Below are 7,829 nucleotides of genomic sequence, written 5' to 3'. Positions count from 1 at the left end.
AAAAAAAAAAAAAAAAAAAAAAAAAAAAAAGCAAGAAGAAGTTCTCTTTGTTTCTTCAATTTTATCAGTGAAATAGGAATCAAGGTCCTCAGCAGAGGATTGAGATGAGGGAGGATGTGTTGGAAGTTTAAAGAGAGAGGAGTAGGAGGTGTGAAATAGTCATCTAGGGAAGAGGGAAATGTAGTAGAACTGCCAGGCAACATTTAAGGGCTCTCTTGAGGCTAAGGGACATGAATTTACAATGAGAGCAGTCAGCACAGTTGATTGTTTTGTTCCAACCACATTCCACTGTGTGGGTGTAGGCGGAGACAGAACGTAGACAGAAGTGGATTTAACCTAGAGCTGGGCTTCGCCAGGTGATCACAACAATGGACAAAGAGGTAAAGGACCTGAATACATATGCTGGATGCCAGGGTGTGAGTAAGGGTCATGACATTCACACAGGACAAGGTGGGAAGTGAGGATGCGAGGGGTGTGGAGATGTAGAACGATGATAAAAATCAGTTGATGGAAGGTCCTGGTGGTGTCAACAAATTGAGGGAGAGAACTGGAAAGACAGGCAATGTGGGTCAGAGCTTGAAATTAAGATTATGGGGGTTCAACTCTTGGTAATGACAAAGATCAAGATATGGCCCAAGGAATGACTGTTGATATAGAGTGGAAAACATAATCTCTGGAAGAGAGAAGGTCAAGAATCTAGGGTATTATAAAGATCATTTACTTCAACGTGAAACCACAAAAACTACGCTGGGAGAAGCACTAGAGACAATGATAATGATCCAGGAATAAAGTCTTCAGGAAATGAGGGGGAGTGGTCTTGGGAGTCTGTAGACTGATAGCATCATTTCCAAAACCTGGGGCAGCAGGGAAATTGGGGAGGAGAAAGGGATAGTGGCCTGGAACTATCAATAAGGAGCAAAGAGGACAATTTCTCTACCACCAGCTGCCAGTATTGTGTGTAGGCTGGAGCACAAGATTCCCCACAATTCCAGCACCAGCTAGGTAGCAGGCCTGAGCTGTGTCATGAGTGTGGAGTTTTTCTGTGGTCAGTACTTTGGAAGATTATGTTGGGGGCATTCAGAAACCTGTTGTTGGCCATGGGGCTGTAATTTCCTAAACTACAAATGCTCTTTCATCACTGAAGTCATCAGTAAACTTTCATAATTCCACTGTTTAGCCCTACTAGTCTGATTTCTAGTCAAACACATTCATTTTTGTTTTTTTTTGTTGTTGTTGTTGTATTTGAGAGGGAAGATGAGTAAGGAAGGGACTCACAGCTAATTTAATTATTCTTGAGAACTTCCTTAGAATATCTCAGAAACTTCCAGACAGGGCTGGTGTCCTAGAACAAGCTCTCTCTCAAATAAGGAGACCCAGAATATCTGGGACTCCCCAGGCAGACAAAATGGCTCTAGGAATCTGCTCTGATTCCCTTCAGCAGCTTTGTTCCCGAGGTCTGCAACCACTGGATGTGGTTGGGACTGGCCCACAGTTGCTTTAGGCCACCATTTTGCTTGTTGTGTGTTCCATCTCAGTAATACCACTAAAATGACACCATTTCTCTAAGCAAAGATGCTATTCTGCTCTGGATACTCCCAGCTTTTAGAGTTAATTCCTCAGCATGAGCAGCTTTGATTTCCCAGAGCACACGCACATTAGCCAGCAAGAAGAAAAGAGCATTGAAATAAGTGATGATGCAGAATCCCTCAAGTCATTTCCAAAAGAGGCATTCCAGAAATGTTTTGAGCAATCATTTATATAAGATATAGAATCCCAGGGTAATTTCTTAGAGGAACAACTCTCAAAATTGTGGCATTTTAAAAGATACATCAGTCCCATTACTCTCTACACAATTTCAATCCTTTAATTCTTTAAAATTTCTTACCTTCTCAAAAGAAAGAGCCCTGCCTAGTGACAGTTGCTGTTCACCATTACAGGTAGCATGTATGGCTGAGACAAAAAATACTTCTGATTTTGTGGATTTTGGATCAAACCCAGCATTGTGTGCCTTCTAATTTAGTCAACATTCAATTGAGCTATAGAGGGGTTTTAACATGCTAAAGCAGAAATGTAATAAATAATCAAAAGGTGAACTAGTCATTGCTAAGAAGGCCAGCATTCCATATTACACTTTACATCCTAGGTGCAAGGTGCTATTGAGATGGCAATTCAAGAACGCAGAAGTCATTATAGTTGGAAAGCCATAACTTGATCTCCAGTGCCTATGTTTGTGATGGGGAAATTTTCAACAAAAAACAAAAAAGAGGGGAAAATAGAATGCTCCTTGAAAACATATTCTATGTCTTATTACACAGTCTGGCACAGGCACATAAGACCACATGATGCCTTGGCTCCTATGGGAAAATCCAATTGATTGGCATTCCTTTTCCAAAAACATAACCTTCTGTGAAGATATATTAAGGTTGTCTCTTTCCTGATTCTCTCTGATCAAGTAGAATACATTTATAGGAATTTATAGGAAAGGATATCATGGATGTGCTTGGAATAAGGCCAAACTAGTGCCCAAGTGGATAGAACCTCTGTGATGATCTCATTAGTATCCACACGAACTGACTGCTAACCAGTCATCATGGCTTACAACAATGCAGCTCAACTCATCCCCTTTTCTATGCTCTCATATCCTAATAAGGTAAGATCAGGAGGGAAAAGTGGTAGCTCTGGAGAGAATGTGGGCAGGAAGAGATATGACCCAATCAAAGGAGAAGTCTGAACAGAAATTTTCCCACCCCTGGACCACTATTACCCATCTACAGGGATACTTGGCACTATCCAAGGGGATACCTGCACATTAACTTCCACTTAACATGTTCCATCTTAAGCTGAATCTTCCCCTTCACCATACTCTAAGATGATTAATCAGTGTACCCAGCAATATGCAAGATGTTGTATATAATGAAAGTATTAACATTGAGTCTCTGATCTCATGTTACAGTTCAGTTGGGGAGACAAAATTTAAACTGATTAAACATAGTCCCTCACAATTTAGCAGAAATGGTCTTGCTTTGCAGGACACACATTAGTGCAAAAATCTTGTCATTTTTTAACTAAATGGAGTTAAATTGCCAATCCTGTTTGTGCTCCTTTGCTTTACACTTCTCATTCAACCAACAATTATTTGTTGCTTACTGCGTGTTATAAGCAAGGCACTGTACTGAGCTCAGGAAAAACCATGGTAAACACCGTAATATTCCAAGGATATTAGTACTAATTAGTAACCCCCCACACCAAATTCAGTGTGGCATTCTAAACAAATACTTTTTTAAAATATGATTTTAATCTTCTCTTTCCCCTCCTGGTGTGTATTTTCAATCCTAGTACAAAAGCACTGAAAGTATTTTGGTGGAGTGGAGTGACGTACCAAAAAAAAAAAAAAAAAAAAGTTTGTGGTGTAAAAGAATAAATGGTATTAGCACTCTCTTCTTCCCCTGGAAACATGAGGACTCTCTGACTGCTCTGGGGGTTCCTGTTCTTTTGGAAGCCCTCAGCTGGTCTTCAGCAGCAATGATGACATTAAGGAAAATTGCATTCTGCTGCAGAATTCAGTCCCTTCATCTTTCTCCTTTCTCTAGAGCATGAAGCTAGGGGCCCATAAAGGATCTAATATCAAAAGGAAGAGGGTAATACCACTACATGGAGAAGAAAAAAAATAATTACCAAATTTCCTGAATAGTAAACAGCTTTAAAAAAGAAGAAAAAGCTGAACCCTTTGATAGCTTGGCCCTTGGTCTGCCCGTGAATGCCTTAAGGATTATATCATCAGACTGACTCCAGCAGCCCGTGCTATTGTTTCAGAAAGAGGAAACTAGAAAGAAGGGGGAAAAAGAAGAAAAGGGGATGGGTGGGAGCATGTCTGCCTTTTGGGGAGGAGAGCATTTGATTTTGGAAGTGCAGTTATCAAATGTAAGGCTAGAAAGACAAATTGAACAAATTCTCAGTGTCTGTGGGCAGGAGGTTTCTGGGGCCATTTTTTCCTTTTTTGGGGATTAACATAGCCTTTGGATTCAATAACTTTTCTATCACAGATGACATTAGCTCCGAAGAGAAATAAAGCGACCTGAGATTGCTCAGAAATGTTATTCCTGAAAACCATCACCTGGGGGCAGTCTTGGGACTGTTAATTTCCTCTGCCTCACTGGTAGAGAATTCACTACATTTTTTCCACGATGTACTGTTTCTTTATCTGTGGTTGAGGAGTGAGAAAAACGGGCAAGGAAAAAGGAGGCTTAGGCACTAGACCTTTCACTCTCCTCAAGCAGCCAGGAGGCGACCCCATGTGAATGCGCAGGACGTTCTTGAAGTCACAGAAGTTTTCCTTTGAAGCTCTGAAACGGAGAGCCTCAAAAGCTGGAGGCGGAGGGGTGAGGCCATACACACTAACAGGTCCACCGACGCTAAAGATCTCCGCGCCGGATGAGATCGAGAAGCCGGGATTCCCTGGTCCGGAGAACTAAAGGAGGTCCCACCTCCACCCCCACCCCGCACCACTGCACACACACGCCCGGGAGTTCCGGGCCCGCCGCGCCGGGCCAGCCCCTCTGTTCCGAGACCCTTGTCTCCCGCCCACTACCCCGCGGAGCCTTGTCAGCAAAGGAAGGCAGGGCGTGGCCCCTACTAGGCAGCTCACGAATTCCGGTTGAGGAAACCGCGGCTTCGGCGCCCAGGCCTCCCCTCGGTCTAGCTGCGGCCACAGTTAAAAGCTCTGGTTCACAACCAAGAGCGCTCCGTGGTTCTCTCCGTGTGCGTTTCCCGGCCCGAATCTGGGCATCCCCGGGGACCTCCCTGGGGGTGAACGAGAGCCCTCCCCGGGCTGGGCCGGGGCCGCGGGGTTGCTAGGCGCGTGGCAGCGAAGCTGGATCCGGGCTCACTGTCCGCACCCTGAGCAGTCAGGCCCACCAGGCTACCTGAACCCTTCGTGGTGGTTCCCGTTCAAAATTAGCATAGAGAGCCCCTGTTACTTTCGCGTGCCAGCGGATAGAATCTGCGAGAGGGAAGCCGACGATGGCCCTTCCCGTTTCCTGGGCTGTGCGCGGGTGTGCTGGGCCCAAGAGCCCGCAGGGCGTCGGGGCTTCGCCTTGTCGCGTGTGCCTGCGCGGGGCCGGAGCAGCGGCCAGCCCCAGCGGTCAGGCGTGCGAGCCGGAGTACAGGCACAACCCGACAGCAGGGAGGCCGAACAAAGCCAGGTCCCGCTCCGCAGAACAGCAGTGGAGGAACACTTCTTCCTCCCCCACAGGGCCACCCTGCCAAAGAATGAGACACCCTCAAAAGTAGGGAAGGGACGCTTCCTGAGGCATAAGATGTCAGGCAGAGAACTCAGAGTTCTTCGAAGGGCTTGGCCTCGGCGTTAACCACGACCCGGTCCCGGGAGCCTCGGACCCAGTCCCCACGCCCAGTGGGCGCCGCACCAGCCGTGCGACAGGAACCCGGATGCCCAGGCGGCGGCTCCAGGGAATTCACGCGCCACTTGTTTCTCCGGAGGTTGTGCCTACTGGGCAGGCCCTTCTAGGAAAGAAGGGAAGGGCCGTCGATTTTCAGAATCTAAATATGTTGAAACTCAAAATGGCATGGTTTTCGCCTTCCAGAAGACGGAAAAGAGGGCAATACCCTGGTTGGGGTGGACGGGGACACTCAGCCGTTCTTCATCTCCGAGCCCCTAGAAATAAGGCGAGGTTGCCTTTTCGCCCCATCGCTGGCTGCCGAACCCACCCGCGAGTCCGGCTCACCTGGGGAGGTAGCGCGGCCAGGTTACAGGGGACGACCCCCAGTTCATAAACCTCGTCAAAGGTCCCCGCGCGTCCCGGAGCGCGTGAATTCACGGGCAGCGTCGGGTCCGAAGTGGCCCACGGACCGAGCGGCGCGTTTGGGCGCAGAGCGGGCTTTCTAGAGGACCCCGGCCAGGGATCTGCCCCACGGCTCTCCCTCCCCGCAGCCGCACCTTGCTCCGCCGCGGCGGCTGCCCGCGTGCGCCGGACAAAGGCAAGCGCAGCAGCGGGTCTGCCTCTTAACATCGCAGAGTCGCTGGATTGGCGCAATACGCCCTCCTCTTCGCCAGGTGCGGACGGAGATTCACACGGAGGCTCTACTCTCCTCCAAGACACGAAGAATGTACAGAACTTCGAAGTGTGTGTTGGCACCGCCCGCTTCCTGCGCTACAACCGCGGGCGGCTGTAGTCCCTTTCCCGCCTGGCTCCGGCGCGCCAACAGCCTCCCTGCATCCCCACTTGCGGCAACACTGCGGGCCCGGCTGCTGAGCTTAAGCCTGGGTAAAAAAGCTCGCGGCCAGAGCTTTCCCTGAGTCATACGCAGCAGCCAGGTTAGATAATTTAGAAATAAGACGCCACGGGGGTATGCCCCTGTCTCTCCAGCACAGGTGCAGTGGAAACGGTCATACGCGGTTAAGATTGAGGCTACATTCCCAAAGACTAGATGTAAAAACAAGAGCGATGTTCGAAAAGGCAAAACCCGTTTGCTTCACTAGTTTAAGGTGAAAGTGAAAATGTTTTCAACTTGATAGAGCTAGATATTTTTTTCTGCTCTCTACTTCACTAGACAGAGCTAGGATAAACGGGCCATTAGGGAGGTCGTGTGCAGTTTTATAATGTCCTCTTCATCCGTAGAAGTCTGCAGTTCGCAGTGCCCTCTCCTCACTGCCTTCGCATTCAGAGAATTGTTATTTACTTCGGCCGCGGGTGCTGGGAGAGCTTGAACGCAGCCGCATCTGGATGAGTTCGGGTGGCATTCAACTGCTACCCCTTACCTTTGCCCCCAAGGCTTCTCATGCCATTATGTTCCACTGCATTCTATGGCTGGATTTTCTATTACTTAGGTTCTTTTGCCTTCCTCTCCACTCCTTTATTGTATATCACCAATTAGACCCCAAAAATACAGAATCCCTGTATTGATGTACCTCTCTTTGCTTGGCCTGGATTCAAAGTCGCCAGTCCAGGAATGTGCTTGTACCTGCAGATTCCTATGCTAAGGCTGCTGAGCGTCTTCCACTAGCTCCACTAGGGAGAGAGTCTGAGCGTTTCATACCATGAACTATGGATGGGATTTTACCGACTATTCCATGAAGCCACAGGCAACAGGGTCATTTGTTGCTACAAGGCTGGGGTAGTGTCTGCTGTCTTGGTTACACAGATACAGCAGATAAGTTGGTAAGGGCACAATGAAAATGACTGTTTAAAAGCTAACTGGTCAGTTAGGAAGAATAAGTTCAAGAGACCTATTGTATCACATGGTGAGTATTAGCAATTTTCAAGAATGTATTGTATTCATGAAAATTGCTAATAGATTTTAGATGTTCTCACCACACACACAAAAATAAGTATATGAGGTAATGCATGTTAATTAGCTCAATTTAGCCATTCTACAACGTATATATATTTCAAAACAACATATACATGATACACATATACCATTTTTGTCAAACAAAAATTTTAAAACTAAGAGATATTTTGAGTCTACTTGTGGAGTTACTGAATTTCAAAAGTAAGGAAAACTGAATCCACCCTCCCCACTCTGTCCTTTTTTTCTAGGTATGATTACATTCTATGTAAGTAAATTTGTATAGTCACGTGTATATTTGTGTATACATGTGCCTGTGTGTGTACATACTGTTGAAGTGTACACTTACGGAAATTGCCCTAAGTCACTCTCTTCAATGCCATAGTCATTGAAAAGAAATCCATTGGTTGCCCGGTTATTTCCAACCTCCTTAGAACAATTCTGGAAGAGGAACAGACTTTAGGAATAGAAAGCATTATTTTAAAATGATTTAACATATTTTGCTTCTCAGCATTATCCCCAAA

Source organism: Rhinopithecus bieti, unplaced genomic scaffold (assembly GCF_001698545.2).
Source record: "Rhinopithecus bieti isolate Rb0 unplaced genomic scaffold, ASM169854v2 scaffold_3040, whole genome shotgun sequence".
Lineage (NCBI taxonomy): Eukaryota > Metazoa > Chordata > Mammalia > Primates > Cercopithecidae > Rhinopithecus > Rhinopithecus bieti.
This window is presented reverse-complemented; position numbering follows the sequence as displayed.